Raw genomic sequence first — 22,867 nt, 5'->3', positions numbered from 1 at the left:
TTTCCGGAAGGCTTTTGAAACTGTACCACACAAGCGGCTCTTAGTGAAATTGCGTACTTATGGAATATCGTCTCATGTATGTGACTGGGTTTGTGATTTCCTGTTGTAGAGGTTCGTAGTAATTGACGGAAAGTCATCGAGTAAAACAAGAATGATTTTTGGCTTTTTGGCGTTCCCCAAGGTAGTGTTAAAGGCCCTTATCTGTTCCTTATCAATATAAACGATTTGGGAGACAATCTGAGCACCTGTCTCAAGTTGTTTGGAGATGACGCTGTAGTTTATCGACTAATAAACTCATCAGAAGATCAAAACACACTGCAAAACTATTTATAAAAGATATCTGAATGGTACCAAAATTGGCAGTTGACCCTAAATAACGAAAAGCTGGAGGTCATCCACATGAGTGGTAACAGGAATTCGTTAAACTACGATTACGTGATAAATCAGTCTAATCTAAAAGCCGTAACTTCAACTAAATACCCAGGTATTACAGTTACGATCAAGTTAAATTGGAAGGAACACATAGACAATGTTGTGGGGAAGGCTAACCAACGACTGCGTTTTATTGGCGGGACACTTAGAAAATGTAACAGACCTACTAAGGAGACTGTCTACGCTACGCTTCTCCGTCTTCTTTTAGAATATTGCTGCGCGGTGTGGGATCCTTATTAGATAGGACTGACGGAGTATATCGAAACAATATTATGGTGAAATAAAAATGGTTCAAATGGCTCTGAGCACTATGGGACTCAACTGCTGTGGTCATAAGTCCCCTAGAACTTAGAACTACTTAAACCTAACTAACCTAAGGACATCACACACATCCATGCCCGAGGCAGGATTCGAACCTGCGACCGTAGCAGTCGCACGGTTCCGGACTGCGCGCCTAGAACCGCGAGACCACCGCGGCCGGCAATGGTGAAATATGGGAGAGAGTGTCACACAAATGATACAGGATTTGGGCTGGACATCGTTAACAGAAAGGCGTTTTTCGTTGCGACGGAATCTTCTCACGAAATTCCATTCACCATTTTTCTCTTCCGAACGCGAAAATATTTTGTTGACACCGACTTACATAGGGAGGAACGATCACCACTATAAAATAATGGAAATCAGAGCTGTCTGCTATCGCTGACGTAAGTTTTCGATGCAGCAACTATAGAAACGTGGTTTTATAGGCGTAGAACTCGTCGAGCCATGATTGGATTGCAATTTCAGCCCGAAAGGAAGTTGCTTGCAGACTATTGGACAGAAAGCGGAAAAGGTGAAAAACTGAGCTTCCAAGATCAGGTAATGGTGCGTGCGGTATGGCTCCCTAACCCACCTCCTGCAGGATGCTGGCGGGTGTTATCATTGGGTAGCATCATTTCTCGCAGTCTTCCTGGTCGTTGTTCTTCGACTACGTCAGCAAGACGTCTCAGTTGTTGACAATAACTGTCAGATGTTACACCTCGTAGAAGCAATTCGTAGTACATCACACCATCGATGCTCTACCAGGATCAGTAACATTATCTTTGTGAATAGTAGCACGTCTTTGTGCAGGGAATTACTGCTTTGTTAGAGCTAAACTGTTCCTTTCTTTTCCTTGTTTTTCTATTCTATACATTTCTACACTCCACACAAATACTTTCAGACAAAACTTCCTAACATTTATATCGGTACTCGATGTTAAGAAACTTCTCTTCTTCAGAAAAGCTTTTCTTGCGACTGCCAATCTCCATTTTATGTTTTTCTTACATATTGCATCATCAGTTATTTTGCTGCCGAAGTAGCAATATTCATCTACTACGTTTAGCGTCTCATGTCCTAATCTAATTACATAAAAATCACCTGATTTAAATCGACTACATTCCATTATCGTCATTTTGTTTCTGTTGCTGTTCATCTTGTATTCTCCTTTCAAGACGTTGTCAAGTCCTTTGGCGTCTCTGACAGAATTACGAAGTTTTTATTTCTTCACCCGGGGCTATAATTCCTACTTTTGCTTACTTTACTGCTTCTCCAATGTTCAGATCGGATAACATTGGGGATAGGCTGCATCTCCAGTCTCACTCCCAACTACTGCTTCCCTCTCACACCCCTCGACTCGTATAACTCAAAAAAATGGCTGTGAGCACTACGGGACTTAACATCTGTGGTCACCAGTCCCCTAGAACTTAGAACTACTTAAAACTAACTAACCTAAGGACATCGCACACATCCATGCCCGAGGCAGGATTCGAACCTGCGACCGGAGCTGTCACGCGGTTCCAGACTAAAGCACATAGAACCGCACGGGCACACCGCCCGACTGACTCGTTTAACTGTCATCTGCTTTCTGCACAAGCTGTAAATAGCCTTTCGCTCTCTATATTTTCCCCTGCTACCATCTGAAGTTCAAATAGAGTAATCCGGTCAACATTGCCAAAAGCTTTCTCTATATTACAAGTGCTATAAACTAAGTTTTGCCATTCCTTAACCTACCTTCTGTGAAAAGTCACGTCGTCAGTATTGCCTCGCGTGTTTCTACATTTCCTCGAACGCAAAACTGATATTTCCTTGCGCCGCTTCTACCAGTTTCTCCATTCTATTGTAAGGAATTCGTGTTAGTATTTTGCAACGATGACTTATTAAACTGATTGTTCGGTAATTATCACACCTGCTTTCTTTGAAATTGGAATTATGGTATTCTTCTTGAAACTTATTGGTTTCTCGCCTGTGTCACACATCTTGGTCATCAGATGGGAGAGCTGAATCGGAACTGGAGCTTCGCAGGCTACCAGTAGTTTTAACGGAATGCTGTCTACTCCCAGGTTCTTGTTTCGACTTAGGCCTTTCAGTGCTCTGTCAAATACTTGATGCATGATCTTACCTCTATGTCATCTTCCTCTAAGTCCTCTTCCACTTCTGTACTCCTGCTGTCAAGTACATCTTTCTTGTAGAGGTCCTCTGTATACTCCTTCCCCCTTTCAGATTTCCTTTTTTTGCTTACGACTAGTTTTCCACCTCAGCTCTTGATATTCATACAGGTGGATCACTTTTCTCCAGCGGGCTCTTTAATTTTATTGTAGGTGCTATCTACCTCTCCACTAGTGATTTCTCCTTCTAAACCCTTACATTTGTCCTCTACCCATTTCTGCTTAGCCATTTTGCATTTCCTGTCAATCGCATTTTTTTGACGATTTTATTTGCTTTCTACTGCTTCATTTACTGCACTTTTATACCTTCTTCTTTCATTATTTCGATTAAATATTTCTAGTGTTACCATGGATTCCTCTTGACCCTCATTTTTTTACCTACTTGATCCTCTGGTGTATTCACTATTTCCTGCCTCAAACTTATCCATTCCTTTCCCATGTTCTTGTCAATCCTTCCCTAAAGCTCCCTCTGAAACTCTAATCGACCTGTGCTTCCTTCAATTTATCCAAGTACCATCTCCTTAAATTTTTAGCTGTTTATAATTTCTTCTGTTTTAATCTACAACTCATGGCCAAAAAATTGTAGTCAGAGTCAACATCTGGCTCCGGAAAATGTCTTACAGTCGAAAATTTGTTTTATCATTATATAACCAATCTGAAACCTTGTAGTGTCTACAGGTATCTTCCACTTCAACAACCTTCTTTCATAATTCTTAAACCGAATGTTATGTTAGCGTAAAGGCACCATTTCTCATCACTGCGAATGATACAGGGTAGGATTGAATCTGTTGATGACGAACAAGCATATATGGCCATCCGCTGATTTTTGTGATTTTGGCTTAGAGCATGTGGTACTTATACACTAGAATTTTGAATCTTGCCCACCGCAAGCTAATGGTGCGCGATGATGGAAGGATCGTAGTTCATCACCTTTGCCAGTTGTCGAGTACACTCGCGTGGGTCATTGTCCATTAATGCATTTAAAGATCCTCATGCTGCAGGTGTTCCTGAATGTGGAGAGCCACTAATGGCAATAAGATGCTTCTTAAAACGAGAAACCCATTTTGTTCCATAGTTTTTTGTCAAAAGTCGCGAAATTTTGCAAGCAAATTTTGCATAATAATAATTTGCACCTGGAAATCGGAATATTGCTGTAACATGGCACCGTGGTGATACGTGCGTCCACTAGCCAGGTGTACTGTTTCCGGATAACTGGCGCTTCTCTCAATGTTGGAAAATTTCGAATATACCGATGTTTCTTTGGAGACAATTATTCAATAAAATAATGTGGTAAAAGATCACTGTATTTTTTTGCAATATCTGATGAATTCAAATTGGCGATACATTATGTTGTGATCAAGTCTATGGTCGATCACATGAAACGACTGCATTTTTTTTTCTGAAATCAGTTTGCTTTTATTCAAGAATCTAGTACACGGTATTATTCCTCAATCTTTTTGCTATAGCCGGCCGGACTGGCCGAGCGGTTCTAGGCGCTACAGTCCGGAACCGCGTAGCGCTACGGTCGCAGGTTCGAACCCTGCCTCGGGAATGGATGTGTGTGGTGCCCTTAGGTTAGTTAAATTTAAGTAGTTCTAAGTTCTAGGGGACTGATGACCTCAGAAATTAAGTCTCATAGTGCTCAGAGCCATTTGAATCTTTTTTCTATAAAAACCTATTTCTGTTGAATGTGTCGACTTTGTAACACCTTACTGGTAGGGCCTGTATACACACGCGGTACCAGTGTCATGGTCGACGTCGAAACCGACGCCTTGCAGCTGCAACAAAACTCCTCATCATCCACCGACTGCATCCTTTAGTGGACAAACAGGTGAAAGTTGAAAGTGCCACATTCTGGCTTTTGAGGCGAATGAAGTTTTTTGAGCTCCTCACTCGTATGCGCAGACTTGCCGAGCCCCTCTGTTCTCACGGAGAAGGAGAAATTCATTGCATTTTTGTTGCAATAAAGAGGCTGAAGTCGTCTCTTCAACTTTCTGAGGGTAGCGGAGTAAACTTCAGTTGACTGTTGCACCATGAGGGAGGACATGAAGCAGAATAACCACTTCAGAGTCCCAAAAGACCTTTGCCATCAATTCATCGGCTGAAGGTTCGGCTTTCATACTTTTCTTCAGAGAAGAGATAGGTTGTTCCACTGCATGGATTACTGCTTTGTTTTCGGTTCGAAATGATGACACCAAGTTTCATGGTCTGGAACGATATACGACAGGAAGCTGTCACTACCAGCCTCTTAACGAACAAGCAATTCCGCAAAGTTGGTACTTAGTAGCTCTTTCTGGTCTTCTGTAGGCGGCAAGGAAGCCGGCAGGCACACTCATCTGAGTGGCTCAACTGGTGGACGTGTCCGCTCTACCAACACAGACGTCCACTTGAGCAGCCACGAGTTCTTTTGTTCAGTGTCAGATCTCCGTAAACATTCACGACGCCGCGTATTTGAACTTCATGAAAATATAGCGGCTGAAGAGGGAATATTCGATGATGTCCCACAACAAATACCATTTTCTCTTTCAATAGAAATTGGCCGAGAAAACAAATGTATGACATAACTAATGGAATGCCTCTCGTATTATCAAAACTCAAGCAGCGTATGGAAAGTAGCAATCGTAATTACAGTCAATCTGGGTACTATTCACGGTCATAAGTGAGTTGAATGATGGGAATATTTGCGTATGAAAAGTAGCAATCATCATATACAGTCAATGTGAGTGGTATAAACGGTCATTCGCGAGATGAGTGAAAGGAACATTGGTGACATGCCCCTGAAGTGTACATGGCCAACTACAACGGTCGCAGTAAATATCAGGATGTTACGCCAAGCCACATAATTAAGTTGAGGTTGTAAAAACGCTTGCTGGAGTGTTGCACAACGGGACAGAAAAATTGCTGTTGAACGTATTGTGTGGCTAAAGTACATAAATGCAATGCTTTAAAATCAGGGGTAACAGTTAAATTTGTTACGAGCTATGGAGGAGGTGAAATTTTAATGAAGAGACGGTGGAGCACTGCTTGTCGGGAGCACGGTAGAGGCAGCAGCGCAGGGCCAAAGAATGCTCGCTACCTGGCGCCGACGTTGGCAGCAGGATTAATGGTCGCGGCCATCAGCGCCACACTGCAGCCCACCCCACCCACCGCGGCGGCGAATGTTCCCTGCAAGAACGCCACCCTTCACCACGCCACGTGACCCCTTTCACCCTCGATAAATAACGGTGCCTTGGCGCAGGCATGCAATATCTCCATTGGGGAACAATTTTATTTAGGATTCACTTTACGCGGGAGCGTTCAACATTGTTCATGTTTCAAAACTGCGGTTCCCAAGCGGGGGGTGGGTGCGGCAGAGTGTGAGCAGAAAGGACCTGAGTGCAGGAGGGTTAGTCACCAGCACTGATGCACGCGCGCTCACCCTGCCTCCCGCCCACACCCCCACCGCAGAGCTAACAGATCGCCCCCTCTGCCACCCACACACTCCACACCGCATAAAAGACGGCTTTGACGAGAGCCGTCCATCGCCCGCCGCATTAATGGCCAAAATATTTCGTCTGATTTGTTGTAATGGACAGACCTCCAATATTAATGGATCCCAATAATGCTGGCGGATCTCGTCGCGAGTGGGTTATTTATAGCACGCCTATCAACGCCAAATGTAATATGCCGATTGCAAGTAGGTTCTTTTATCCGCTTTTCCGGTGAATGACGTTTCGAGGACACTGTCCAATGTCATCGCTCAGGGCCAGGGTCACTTACGCAACTCTCACGCCTGCTCGACTGCTCAGCGCCCCTAAATTGGTTACAACAGCGTCACGAAAAATGTATCTAGCTCCAAACGTCAAGCTTCATCGTTCGTCGACTGTCAGACGAATGCTTATATTTTACTAAATGTTCACGCTGCACTTATTAAATCTCGATTAGTATCCCAGCTTTCGAAAGTATCCACCACTGTCGCCATAAGATAAATGATTAATGAAGAAGTTAGTTAGTTATACATCTGCAACTGATGTAGCAGTTACCATTGCGACCATACAGTAGGAATATTTATTGATTTTACATTCAGATGCGCAGGACAGAATATTTGTCGTCACTACACTTCATGCCTTCATGTCTTTCATGCCGAGTGCAGTCTCTACGTAATTTCACTGCTGATATTAAACGTCAATGAATTGCCAGTACTGAAAAATCAGAAGAACCGTGGATTTTAGTACGCGCGTTCCAGAGGCATCATAATAATCCCGAATCGAAATCTGGAATAAAACTGACGTAAGGTTTTGAACAGACAAGTGAAAGCATAATTCTCTTGTTTCCGACTACAACCACAGTTGCTAGATCGCTATATTTTCTTCTTTTTCTTTTTTCAAATAGGGAAACGTCGGATAACCATAGCTATTGTTATGTTTTGTTTTGCATTTTATCGTACTACTGAACTTCCTTTTTAATGAGTTACGCTATGGAAGCATAGTCAAATGGTTTCCAGGTACACCAGTGTGAAAGTATCCTGAAAAACCACAAGTTTTAAGCTGTGGCAGGTATTAAACTAACGATTTAGTGCCGTTTCAAATGTCTTTAGGGATGAAATTCTATTTTATTTTCAGGTAACTTATTTTGTATCGTCATCTGTCTTTACGGAAACTGAAGCATTATTCGCACACTATCATTCTCCGTATCATTGGTATTTGTTGTATAGCTGACTGTTGTAACAGATTTAAATAAGCGGAATGGTTCAAAACTCTGTACATACAACTACGATTCGCATATATAAATCATATCTGGAGATTAAAATTGCTCGAAATGCGTATACATTCAGCGGATTGACTGGTAGCATACCTCCGAATTTACGTAGCGCTTGTCTCATATTTACATGAATTTGCCATGCACCTTTATGCCTCTTTCACACTGTCTCAATATTAATCGATACAATAAGCGCCTCTTATTAGTACGATGACTATAATTAGAAAGTAAGTGTGTAACGACGCCTAACTTGGTGTAAGGCGCTTAGACATTGGCCCATTGAACAGTGGAAAAACGTTGTGTGGAGTGATGAATCACGGTACACATTGTGGCGATCCGATGGCACGGTCTGTGTACGGCGAATGCCCGGTGAACGTCATCTGTCAGCGTGTGTAGCGCCAAAAGTAAAATTCTGGCGCTGTGGTGTTGTGGTGTTGTCGTGTTTTTTATGTTTGTTGTTTTGCCTGGATCTATCACAACACAGGCCAACATTGATGTTTTAAGCACCTTCTTGCTTCCCACTGTTGAAGACCAGTCTGGGGATGTTGACTGCATCTTTCAACACGATCGGGATTCATAATGCGCGGGCTGTGTCGGAGTGGTTACACAATAACATCTCTGTAATGGACTGGCCTGCACTCAGTCCTGACCTGAATTCTAAGGAAGACGTTTGGGATGCTTTGGAAGGCCGACTTCGTGCCAGACTTCACCAACCGACATAGATACCTCTCCTCAGTGCAGTCCCTCCATGAAGATTGGGTTGCAATTCCCCAAGAAACCTTCCAGCATCTGATTGAACGTATGCCTGTGAGAATGGAAGCTGTCATCAAGGCTAAGGGTGGGCAAACACCATACCCAATTCCCAAATTATCGATGGAGAGCGCCAAGAACTTTTAGGTCATTTTCAGCCTAGTGTCCGGATACTTTTGATCACATAGTATATATACCGCGTTTTATTTTTCCATGTATGCCAACTTACGTTAGAAGATATCAATTTCTTCTTTTGTTTATGTCGGATTTTGATTTTCATTGTCATATAAAGCTGCTTCACTTCCATACATTCGTCTTTTATACATGTTCATTTTCGTATATTCATTGTTTATATCTTCCTTAACTTCTTTTAAGAGGTCCCCACCGTTATGTTTCTGTTCTTCCGACATCATTACGAAATGGGTCAGCCCAATATCGATATAAAAAAGATAATTCAAAGAAAAAGTGTTTAACGGACGAAATAATTTTAATTGAATGGATAAATAGGATGGTACAAATTAACATCAGGAAAAACGGTAATACTGCAAAGAAGGAATGAAAAAAAGTAGAAAGTATAAGGATTGCGAAAGGGAAAAAGCTGCAGGATAAACTTAAAGTAATCCGAACGGAACTAGACACCTGATGGACAGATTCAGATTACGGAATTCGTGAAAATAACTTTCTAAAAATTTTATATCATAGTCGACAATACCTTTAATGCCAAAGAAATTCAACTGCTACAAATGCAGAGAGAGTAGACAGTTGAGTGAGAAGAGCGTCTATGAAGGGGGTAGAAACATCAGAAGAAGGTGGAAAATAGCGAGATTTGATGCCGTCATCAGTCCCCTAGAACCTAGAACTACTGAAACCTAACTAACCTAAGGACATCATACACATTCATGCCCGAGGCAGGATTCGAACTTGCGACCGTAGCGGTCGCGCGGTTCCAGACTGAAGCGACTAGAACCGCTCGGCCGAATAGATAAAATTCTTATGAATTTATTTACTTCTTGGAGGAAGTAGCAATCAAAAAATTATTGTAATACGTGCATAGAATAAGTGACCCTAGATACCGTTTGGACTTCGTGAAGATTAATATCCACAAAATCCCGAAGAAAGTTAGGGCTGATAAATGGAAGAACTATTATGCAGTTATCTGAACAGTTGATACAGCTACGATTTTGACTCATATAATACACAGTATAGTGAAAACGAAACTGAAGATTGGTTAGACCACAGCCGGGTTGGCTTCAGTAACGTAAAGGCCGAGACAGGCACTTTTGAGTAGTGTGTAAGATTAGGGACTAATGAGCATAGCAGTTAAGTGCCATAAGATTTCATACACGCAATCGTTCTTGTTAGGTGCAATGTCTGAAGCTATTTTCCTTATTATTACGTTGTTAATTACTAACCTGCAGCCGTTTTAAATATTGATGAATAAATCTCAGATTTTGAAACTGATAGAGCTAGTAACATAATGAGTATGCTGGTCTACGGTTCATTACGCGTAGTTCGGGCTACTTGTATCAACAGTGCTCTGAATGAAGTAAATGGAAATATCTTTTACCGACAACTGATGCAATGCCTATTCTGTTACGAGCAATGCCTCAGTTTCGAACACTTCAAACATAAAACGTCAATAATTAAATTTCAGAACTTTGCTATTGAAAGCCAGCAGCTGTTGTTCCACGGCCGGAATTTCGGTGTACCACACACGTCGTACGCTTAATTATCTTGCAGAACCGGTACGAAATTTGCGCATGCAAATTGTTTAATGAATCACACAGTAGATGACTACGCTTACAACACTTCAGTCATTATCACTCGGACATTATCTGTTTATCGTCCGTGACGCGCCGTATAAATGTGCCTAGTAATTTGATGTACAGCAAACCTATTAGCATGTTCGGAACGATGTGTCCCGCTTTCCGCCCACTTGGCACGATATCTGAGCGGTGGGATAGGGGTTATGTGGCGAGAGGGTGAGAAGAGGGTGTGAGGGAGTGGAAAGGGGCGGGGTGTATCAGGGCACGGTCAGAGCGAGGTGTGGGTTACGTGCCAAATTGTCTGCTCCGCCTACGGCCCGATGCGGATTAACGCCGATCCACGGAAGGCCTCATTCGTGGCGGGAATCTGTGCGTCGCGACAATTGTGCCAATACGGATGCAGACGACGATAAACAAGCTTCGCGGTTAATCTAAATTTGAAGTGGTAAAATGGTTACCGTTAAACCATAGTGTTGCAGATGTAACATGTATTGTTAGAGCTATAAATGAAATGACACAGCAAGTGAATCAGCGGCTTGTGCTTACTGATCCGGCGAAAATGTTGGTTCCTTTGGTCGTTAATATACAGAGCCTCCACAGTATCTCATTGTCGTTATTAGCACGTAATATTTACCGCTAACAAATATATATTTTTGTAAGGGAAGGAGTTAAAGAAAAGGCATCCGCATAGTTGCTCCGAAAATCGTTTTACGGTTCATGGTGAACAGTACACCATATAAATGCCTTCGATTATCTTTTATATTAAACGTGAATACTGAGCGAAGGAAACAAACCAATGCCCGCATCTCGTGGTCGTGCGGTAGCGTTCTCGCTTCCCACGCCCCGGTTCCCGGGTTCGGTTCCCGGCCTCGTGATGGCTGGGTGTTGTGTGGTGTCCTTAGGTTAGTTAGGTTTAAGTAGTTCTAATTTCCAGGGGACTGATGACCATAGATGTTAAGTCCCATAGTGCTCAGAGCTAAACAAACCTATAAGCATATGTTTGAAATTTACCGCAAACGCACAGCAATGGACATCATCTTTCCCACACCTCGAACAACCCACACGCACAAAAGAAAGCAGCACTCCGACACATGCTCCATAGGGTCAACACAGTACCAATCACCAAAGAAAGTTACAAATGGATCTGGACATAATAATGCAAGTAGCAGAGAATAAGGTTACAATAATAACATAGTGAGAATGCTAAACAACAAAATTAAAAGTGAAATAAAGGTAGAAAGCACCAAACCACAGACAAAAACATAACAGAACCAAATACAAACACGACGTCCCGCAACATCTACACAGGATAATCAGGAAAAGATGAAAGTTAACTCAAGTTGGTACACAATCACATACAAACACAAACTCAACCGTATAATCAACAAGCCGACCGCGGCGGCCGAGCGGTTCTAGGCGCTTCAGTCCGGAACCGCGCGACTGCTACGGTCGCAAGGTCGAATCCTGCCTCGGGCATGTTAGTTAGCTTTAAGTAGTTCTAAGTTCTAGGGGGACTGGTGACCTCACATGTTAAGTCCCCCATAGTGCTCAGAGCCATATGAGCTATAAAATCAACAACATTTCCAAAAGACAGGGAATAAACATAAGATTTACAACAGACAATTCTATACAAAAATACAACCCAAAGCTGACAAAAAACAGACACATATATCAGAAAGCAGATATGTATCAGCCACAGTTTAACACTTGTGAAGGCAGATGCATAGGACCAACAGGTAGAACAATTGATGTTAGATACAAAGAACACACGAGAGCCTGGAAATAAGGGACAAACCACTCCATATTTGCAGAACACATAAGGGACAAACCAATTACTAGTAAAGATGACATGAAAATAATTAGAATCAACAACAAAAAACACCTCCTAACCCTGCAAGAAAATTACCACGTACAGAAAACTAAAGCAGAAAGGAAAACCCTGTTGAATGGTTAAGTACACATGCCAAGCAATTCATTATTTATACTAACAAATAAAATAATAGAATAACGCTCCGAAAGAGTCTTAGTATAATAATATCATCCTATATAAACAACACACAACACCCAGCCATCACGAGACAGAGAAAATCCCTGACCCCGCCGGGAATCGAACCCGGGTGCGGGAAGCGAGAACGCTTCCGCACGACCTCGAGATGCGGGCTAAGAGCAGTGTCCAACGAAGTAATTATATCGAGTGGCAAATGAACAATAGTACACCACAAAAAGGAGAAATATGGTGAAAAGCGTGAAGAAGGTCAGAACTGAAATAGGCTTATATGTCAGTAATAAAGTGGTGGTGAGACCTCCAGAGTAGATGAGAGGAAACGCAAAACAACAAATCGTAAGTAATTACTTTTTTTACATTAAAAAATCGTGGCGTGAACTGTTTAATAATCTAAAAATAACAAAACTGTACCTTTATACATGCCACTGATGATGCCTTAGAAAAAAAAAAAAAGAAAAAGGCGACATGGGTCTGTAATAAATAAATTAAGTGGCAGCGGGGAAGGGTGGTTTTATTTACAAAACAAGTATTCATAATAACAGCCGCAGATTCAACTGCCACGGATACATACTCAGCATATCGAGAGAACTCTTATATGCACGCCCTTTACTCTGTGCCTCACCCCGTCGCGAGTCCCATAAAAGCGTTGGAATCTACGACTCATCTTCACTACTCTCCGGAGCCTTTTGTGATAAGTTTAAAGTAATGTAGAAGACAGAATCGGAATAATTTTAATTCGTGGTGAGGTTCCAAAATATTTGGATGATGCGATTGCTCTTTATGCCGAGCATTTTGGTGATAGTCGCTATCTTGTGAGACTGTTACTGCCGAAAAAGAACTATTAGATAAAGGAAGGAAGATGAGGTTTAACATCCCGTCGACATCGAGGTCATAAGAGACGGAGCTCAAAACCCAGACAGTGTCAATGATGGGAAATGAATCAGACGTGCCCTTTCAAAGGAAACATCCCGGCATTTGCCAGGAGCGACTTAGGGAAATCGCGGAAAACCTGTATGAGGATGGCCGGACCAGATATGAACCGTCGTCTTCTGGAATGCGGGTCCAATATGCCAACTACTGCGTCACCCCGCTCTGTGAACACACAGAGCAACTGTTACGGGAACTGCAACAACGGCAGTTGTGTACAACAAATTTTGCAAAACTAAATTAATTTTGCAGCAAAAATATCAAATGTTTAGAATAAATTCATTTATTTCTTATCACAAATGTAATGCAGAGTGAAATGAGTCGGTTCTTAATTGCAACAAAAAAAATCAATTTCGTAGATTACAACGTCATCTATCACCAATGGGAAAAATGTTTGTAAAGAATACCTCGTATTTTTTGCTTGCCGTCTAAATATGCAATAACACTGGTGCACCCCCGTTCGAAAATAAATTTTAAACCTCACCTCCCAAGGGAAGAGGAATGGAGGCGGCAAGTTTTAGCGCAGCCAGATGTCCCATTGAAGATAACTTATCGGCTGGATCGTTTCTTTTGTGCGATGTGAATTAGGTATTTATTTGTTCTTCCAAGTTAAAACCAACATCCTGTATCGTATCAAGTTGAGTGGTGGGATTCGATACACTAAAATCATGGTTCACCAAGTGCTTGGTGTTACGGTGTCCATTGCTTTCATGAAAACGTATTCAAATGTTCAAATGTGTGTGAATTCCTAAGGAAACAAACTGCTCAGGTCATCGGTCCCTAGACTTACACACTACTTAAACTAACTTAAGAACAACACACTCACCCAAGCCCGAGGGAGGATTCGAACCTCCGGTGCGAGGGACTGCGCAGTCCGTCAAATGACGCCCTAAACCACGCGGTCACTCCGCGCGGCGGTAACATTCTCATTATTACCTTTGGTTGTCCGGAAGCTGTGGTCGATTCACATCAGATTTTAGAACCACCTTACGTTCTGCATTGGTTACATTACTCAGATTTCTTACTTCAGTCCCTCACAATCACAACAAAATCATATGATGGAAAGACCAAACACATAAACGGAAACACAGAATTAATTAGAAAAATACCACAGAAATAAAAGCCCAGTCACGGTAGTGTAAGGTGGTTGAACATGTGACCCAGAAGATCTGAACTTCGGGTTCAAAGAATATATTTGAAAAAACATTCTCAAAATCAAACGAAAATGGATGCTCATGAAACTGAACCATTAGGACACTGAATTCAACAAATAATACTACGTGCGGAAGGAACCAGCTACAGGTCCTAAGTGAACGCCAACACTGGCCGCCTGAAATCAGTTTTACACAACGGTTTACAAAAGTATGGACAGGAATTTCTAAAACACACATAAAATGAAACGATTACTAGACATGAAATATTTCAGTGAACCACCAAATTAATCTAAAACGGCCCTCTAAAAGAAAACATGGCACTATATGTGACTTTTGACCAACAAATCGTTAAATAATTAACGTCATTTAAAAGTAAAGAAACACAAATATTGCCAAAACAAGCAGAGATTAGCACGAGAGTACTAAATCTTATCTATAAAACAAACGAAACTTTAAACCTAGCCGGCGAGTGCAGCAATTAAAATTAACGGCTGGCATCTAAAATCTTAAGTAGGTACCCTTCTCTCTTCTCAACACATTCTTAGCAGGCGCAGTAGGGAATTAACTGAAAAGGAATATGCTTTAAATTGATAACAGACAAATAGAGCTGCTGGCGGCTTGGCACTGCTACTTTACTATTTCAAAAGGAAAAACCAAATTTTTCAAAATCAAAAACAGTGCACAAGCAGCACAGCAGGGTGCCGTAACGCTACACGGAAGCAACTTCCTAACGTGACAGACACAATTAAAACGTAACACCCAAGATGTTAAGGGAGAGCACAACTTTCAACCTGTTATGACACAGGGAAGACAAGAAGTCACGTACGTGTAAACTGGTCATTGCTCACCGTTTTCGAAAGGCAGTACTGTAACTTCCACAAACAGGTTCCATGAGCCCGTTACCGACCCACTGTGATTTCTTGGCAAACCGTGAAGACAGGATTTAGCAGACGCCTCCATTTATTCAAATTCAGTTTACTTTGGACCATGATCATAACGGCACACCTGGGGTGTACTGGCCGGTCCCTCTGTTGGTCACACACAGCACCCCGCGCCGAAGTACAGGACCCGCAACACAATGGACCTGTAACGACTTCATGCCCTCAAAACCATATTATTAATGCTGCTCAGCTTTGTATCAAAACCACAAGGCAGAGCGCGGCGACAAACCATCCGAGCTGGCCCGCGTACCAACGTTAATTATCACCACCACGATTCGTCCGCGTCCGACCGAGCAGCTATCCGAAGCAACCACGAGGTAAAGGCAACTCTTTGGGATCGGCTGTGGACCGTCTCGGGTTGATCAAGTAAGTTCCACATCAATATAGCTTAGCCACTTTCTACACTACTGGCCATTAAAACTGCTACACCAAGAAGAAATGCAGATGATGAATGGGTATTCATTGGACAAATGTATTATACTAGAACTGACATGTGATTACATTTTCACGCAGTTTGTGTGCATAGATCCTTAGAAATCAGTACCCAGAACAACCACCTCTGGCCGTAATAACGGCCTTGATACGCCAGGACATTGAGTCTAAGAGAGCTTGGATGGCGTGTACAGGTACAGCTGCCCTTGCAGCTTCAACACGATACTGGTGTATTCTGACGAGAAAGCAGCTCGGCCAGCATTGACCAGACGTTTTCAATTGGTGAGAGATGTGGACAATGTGCTGGCCAGGGCAGCAGTCGAACATTTTCTGCATCCAGAAAGGCCGGTACAGGACCTGCAACATGAGGTTGGGCATTATCCTGCTGAAATATAGGGTTTCTCAGGGATTGAATGAAGAGTGGACCCACGAGTCGTAAAACATCTGTAATGTAAAGTCCAATGTTCAAAGTGCAGACAATGCGAACAAGAGGTGACCGAGACGTGTAACCAATGGCACCTCATAACGTCACGTCGGGTGATACACCAGTATGGCGATGACAAATACACGCTTCCAATGTGCGTTCACCGCGATGTCGCCAAACACGGATGCGACCACATGATGCTGTAAACAGAACCTAGATTCATCCGAAAAAATTGACGTTTTGCCATTCGTCGTAGAGTACACCATCGCAGACGCTCCTGTCTGTGATGCAGCGTCAAGTGTAACCGCGGCCACGGTCTCCGAGCTGATAGTCCATGGTGCTCCAAACGTCGTCGAACTGTTCGTGCAGATGGTTGTTGTCTTGCAAACGTCCCCATCTGTTGACTCAGGGATCGATACGTGGCTGCACGATCCGTTACAGCCATGCCGATAAGATGCCTGCCATCTCGACTGTTAGTGATACGAAGCCGTTGGAATCCAGCACGGCGTTCCGTATTACCCTCCTGAACCCACCGATTCCATATTCTGCTATCAGTCATTCGATCTCGACCAACGCGAGCAGCAATGTCGTGATACGATAAACCGTAATAGCGATAGGCTACATTCCGACCTTTATCATAGTCGGAAATGTGATGCTACGCGTTTCTCCTACTTACACGAGGCCTCACAATAACTTTCACCAGGCACCGCTGGTCAACTGCTGTTTGTGTATGAGAAATCGGTTGGAAATTTTCCTCATGTCAGCACGTTGTAGGTGTCGCCACCGGCGCCAACCTTGTGTGAATGCCCTGAAAAGCTAATCATTTGCATATCACAGCATGTTCTCCCTGTCGGTTAAATTTCACGTCTGTAGCACGTCACCTTCGTAGTGTGCAATTTTAATGTCCAGTAGTGTACATTTTAAGATGTTACTTTTGTGGTGGTCCACAGCCTCAGTGTGTTTTGAAAATAGAAACATGGTCCAAATGAGCTGTATTCTCTGTACTCACCGTGCAATTATCTACTCACAACCGTGGGTCATTTCTAAGCAAATATCTTAAGCTTTCAACTTCATTCCACATTTTAATAGATTACTAGCGCATGTAGTCCAGTATACGCGTATTCCTGTGTTTACGCAGCACAAAAACAATACAGTAGTAGATATTATTACGTCCTTTAGCTGACTCAAACAGATACTATGATATGGCAGCTTTCTGTTTATGTCGGCAAATGGACATAATCATATACACAACTGCACTCTTTTTGTTCCACATACACACAAAAATTCAATGTATACCGGTCTACATATACCACCGATGTGTCAGAATGTGGAATGGAGTTGCAACCTTAAATATGAGCTTCAAAACGACCCATGTTTGAAACTGGTCAATTTCACGGAAAATAAAAAGAATAATGTCAGCTTTTACCACGTTTTCTTTCTTAAAACATTCTACTTTGTATTCGTAGTGTGAAGGTTAGAGCACTTCCGTATTCCACATGTATAAAGAGATGATAATACGAGTACACTTAACGAAGGGGAGAGTATAAATGATGGCCACTACTTCTTCCATACCCGCAAATGTACTAACAGTGCAAAACAAAAACTCATGAGCCAAAACATTTTAAAAACTGGCTACCGTGTGACTGACCGCCACCTGGAGCTTTGGGCGCATGAGAGTGTACGAAAAATAAAGGCAAAAATGAACTATGAATCTTTCCAGGGACAGTACGGATCACAAATGGGAAATTCACTGACAACGAGCAGAGTGTTACAACCCAGCGCCTCGGCTCGAGTGTAGCGGAAACAGCGTATCTGGTCGGCTTTTAGCGGGAAACTGTCGTGAGCATGTATGTAAAGTAGCCGAAAGACTGTGAAAAAACGGGTAGGCTACGAGGTTTTGGTTGTACAAGCCTCATGACGAGAAGCGTGTGCTCGTAGGCTTAGCCGCCGAAATCCGTGGCGGGTGTGACGACTCAGTACCATACTGGCTCAACTGTCTAGCCCTGTGTGTTCCCAAGTTGATTTAATGAAATAGTCAATTTCTCACGGCCGCTGGAGGACCGAGATGGACCATGGATCAATGGAAACATGTCACCTGGTCGTATGACCGACGTTTCTTCTTACACTAGGCATATGGTTGTGTCTTTATGCGTTGTCATTACCTTGAAAGGATTACTCGAAACACGCACCGCGCTACGGGCTAATTCCGAGGGGGAAACTATTACGCAATGGAGAGAATCTACCTGGACTTCCATGGGACCAGCGGCAGTAATCTAAGCCTCAATCATGACTGTGAACTACAGCATTGTTGATGGTCACTCGCGTCCCTTCATTTTCGACATGTTACCCGCCTGCCCATGGCGCCTTGGAACCGTCTCACAATCTCATAATCAGGAAAATGTTAAGAAACGTGATAGTGAACTCGCTTTGATAAACTGGCCATCAAATTCGCCTCATAGTAACCCTACGGAACACCGACTGTTAACAACGATACTGGTATGCAGATTAGGTTCCCAGATATGTGAGTCACTATGGTCTATGGAAATGTGTCATCGCTGAATGATTCTTGCAGAATACGAGACAGCCAAACTTTGTAGCTAGTCTGATGAATGATAGCTATCTCTAAGTGTAGAAAAATGTATCTCATTGCAGGTGAGTAGGAGAAGCAACAGGATAATGCTCAAATACATCAGTAGTGCACTCTTTGACCCAGTCTGGTCGATTACAATTTGAAGTGAAATAAGAATTTAAAAATTGTGGTAAAGAAGACGAATGGTCGACTACGGTTTACTGGAAGAATTTTAGTAAAATGTGGTTCATTTCTAAACGACACCGCGTATAGGAAACTAGTGCAGATCATTTTTCAGTGCTGTTCTAGAATGGGATCCGCACCAAGTCGGATAAAAGGAAGAACGAATAAATTCAGAGGCGGGCTGCTAGATTTGTTACCGTTAGGCTAGAACAACACGCCAGTATTAAAGATTTGCTTTGGGAACTCAAATGGGAAACAATGGAGGCAATCCGACTTCCTATTTAGGAGCACAATTGAGAAAGTTCAGAGAGCCTTCATCTCAGGTCGACTGCAGAACGATTCTAGTGTCACACATTTCGCGAATGGACCACGAAGACAAGATAAGGGGGATTAGGGCTCGTACGGAGGCCTATAGACAGTCGTTTGTCACTCGCTCTATTTGTGAGTGGAACGAGAAAGGAGAGGAATAGTAATGGTATTAGGCACCTTCCGTGACCCACCTTATGGTGGCTTGCGGAATACTACTGGTAAGCATAATCCCTGTAGAAGATGTAACATTATCAGTAGCTTTATAAACAATAGCGCGTGAACAACGCCTCCTCCTTTAACGACGCATCTAGAGAGTCGTTTAAAGCAGTTTCTCGTGCAGCAAACCGATACAGACTGGCAGTAAGGCCGGATGGGTCACCGCTTATATAGCCGAGCACCTTATCAAACCCTCAACTTGCGGCTTCAAGCTTGGGCCACCGAGGTAGGGAAATAATTCCACATCACGGGAGACGTACAGCTCCGAATTGCATCAATGCACACGAGCGACTAACAGTGATGCACATGTGTGCCTCACATAGAGTGTGGCTCTGCGAACTACAACACCAACAATCGCTTCTAGGCTTTTGTAAAGATCAATGAGTAGAATTTTTTCAAGCTTAGAGACTTTATTTATAAAAATATACAGTCACATCACTAACAAAATTTACTGTATCACACACACCATGTCCTTTACATCTTACATAAATTGCCTAATCAGGGTCAACGTTTCGCCGCCCATGCATGTGGTATCAGTTCCGCGGTCACAAACCATCGGGTCTTAATGTACGACCGAGCGAGGTGGCGCAGTGGTTGGACACTGGACTCGCATTCGGGAGGACGACGGTTCAATCCCGCGTCCGGCCATCCTGATTTACGTTTTCCGTGATTTTCCTAAATCGCTCCAGGCAAATGCCGGGATGCTTCCTTTCAAAGGGCACGGCCGACTTCCTTCCCCATTCTTCCCTAATCCGAAGAGACCAATGACCTAGCTGTCTGGTCTCCTTCCCCAAAACAAGAAACCAACTCTTAATGTACGGCAATTTCGTGACCTGTTCCGGAACATCTGTTTCCATATACCTCCTGATACCTGCCAAGGACCTGTTAAATCATGTCACTTACGATGTCTGCAGTAGTAGTGGATCCACACTGTGTCAAGCAGGTGGACGTAGTGTTTTGGCTTATCAGAGTATATCAGGAACCCATTCGTACAATCTGAGTTATTAACGATGTTGACGTCCTTCAGTACAGCAGTCCCGGTAGTAGAGTGTTACTTTCCTCTGTAGTGTAATCTCACATCTGCCAAAGTCTAATGAGAAAGTCATCGGATTAATATGTACCCCATCACGGGCGTAACCGATATTTAAGAGAAGGTATAATTATGAACACCACCACTGAAATACAATCTCAGTTGTGCTTCGTCGATGAAGGTGTGACCAAATATTTCGTTGGGCATACGGTCATCAGAGAAAGTGTTTAAGTTTAGTGAGATCCATCTGAACTGGTCAAAAGGAGAAACGTAGGTACAGTATACAGATTTCACGAGCTCTGGTATGATATTAAAGCAAAACCTTCTACCTTGTAGCATTAAACTGCAGATCGTATATGAAAGATCGTAAACGACCTAAACCAGACATTACGGAACTCTAATACATGGGACAAAATTATCAGTGCTGCCAATAGGGTCTCTGCCTGCTACATCAACAAAACGAGGAGCTTAGCAACATCTCATCAAAGAAGTCGTGTTTTACAGTACATGTGGAGAGACGTTACTGAATTCCGAGTCAGTTGTAGTGCAAAGCAGAAGATAAGCATTGATTGACGTCCCACGAATTGACAGGACTTGCAAAGTCAACTCATGACATCATTCACTGACTAGTTATCTCTACATCTAGTAGTGGTTGAAATCCCCCCCCCCCCCCCTCTCTCTCTTTCTCTCTCACACACACACACACACACAAGACATCTGGCGTACTCCGAAAGGTCGCCATATACCGTTTAAACCACAATGACAATCTGGAAGATGTGAACGCAACTAGTTTTTTTTATTAATACCGCCTAGTGAATTACTGCAACACACAGTAGCGTGAAGTGTAGTTGGAACATGATGGGTAAAGCGGAACTTCGCTGTATAGAATAGAAACGACAGCCTACGATCTTCGATCATAGAGCAATAAATGAACGGAGATCATAGCTTCGTTGGCCAAAGTTTTACTCCACATGCCAGATAATCTCTTCTCTAAAAACGTCTACGATGTCCACTACCATGTTAACCAGTGTGAACCTACTGATGCCAATCGGGGTCACACGGAAGGGGGCGATCATGGCGCTTATTACTTCTGTAGAAGTCGTTTCATCTTTCTAGCGAAACGCTGGTAATTCTCGTAAAGTGTTTCAACAAGAAATTCCACGAAAGGGAAATGAAAATTTGTTACATTTAACTATATTTCACTCACGCACTTTTAATATCGGCATCAGTTAATGGTTTCATTGCAACGTCTGCTTGTTTCATCATCGCTGGGAGGGGTGTAGGGAAATATTAATTTCAATAATTGTGAGTGAGTCGACTGCTGGCCATTAAACACCATGCAGTGAACCGTGAATTTAGAGCGCTATGTTTAAATTGATTTATTCGTGATAGTCAGTTCGCAATTAATTTTCTAGTAGTAATTGTAAATAATCTAGTTTCGCGAATACTTTAGATTTGATGAGGTCCCCGCCCTCACCCCATTCCCTCTCTCTCTCTCTTTCTCTGGCGTGTGTGTGTTTCTCTCTTTTTCGTGCTATATATTTCTCACATTTTACTATAGCACTCAACGGAAATGACACACTGTAGCCCGACCATTCTGCATACATAAATTCTGCCACTCCAATGACTTAAGAGTCACTTCCGCAATTTTTTAAGGTTTCGTTCGACGGTCAGACTATGATTACATGAAACACTGAAACACTTCTTTTTCATATCAGTTGTGAAACATCAGTTAAACGTCAAGCAAGTATTAAAATCAATAATTTAATGTCCGTGATCTAGTGGTACCGTCTTTGACTATACTCAAAATGCCCTTCGTCCTCTGTTCAAAACCCGCCACTGCTTAAATTTTGATTAATAATCAGCACTGGCGACCTAAGAAGTCACCCTCGTACTGCCAACGGACAGAGGTTCAGGGTACTCTTTTGTCCCAGGGTTAGGTATAACCAATGACAACAGAATTAGGATACAGAAGACAATGGAAACCACTGCTTTATAGACACATAACGTGTATCCACATGACTTGCGCCTTCCTATTGAAAAAGTGTCTGTTGATCTCTCCATTGGCAAAAGATTGCCGAATAATCCCCCTTTTCGAATCTACGGGAGGGGACTTTCAAGTTGGAGGTGACAATGAGAGAAAGACTGAATTATGAACGAAAGGATAAAGTTCTACGAGTGGGGGTGTGGAATGTCACGAAGTTGAACATAGCAGGGAAACTATAATATATAAATAGCGATACGCAAAGTCTCAATTCAGATACAGTAGGAGTCAGTGAAGTGAAACGGAAAGAAAACGAGGATTTCTGGTCAGATAAGTATGGGGTAATATCAACAGCAGCACAAAACGGTATAACGGGAGTAAGATTCGTTATGAATAGGAAGGTAGGGCAGGCAGTGTGTTACACAGTTTAGTGAAAATGGTTCAAATGGCTCTGAGCGCTATGCGACTTAACATCTGTGGTCATCAGTCCCCTAGAACTTAAAACTACTTAAACCTAACTAACCTAAGGACATCACACACATC

The sequence above is a fragment of the Schistocerca gregaria genome, chromosome 1, assembly GCF_023897955.1.
Source record: "Schistocerca gregaria isolate iqSchGreg1 chromosome 1, iqSchGreg1.2, whole genome shotgun sequence".
NCBI lineage: Eukaryota > Metazoa > Arthropoda > Insecta > Orthoptera > Acrididae > Schistocerca > Schistocerca gregaria.
Note: the sequence above shows the minus strand (reverse complement) of the source record.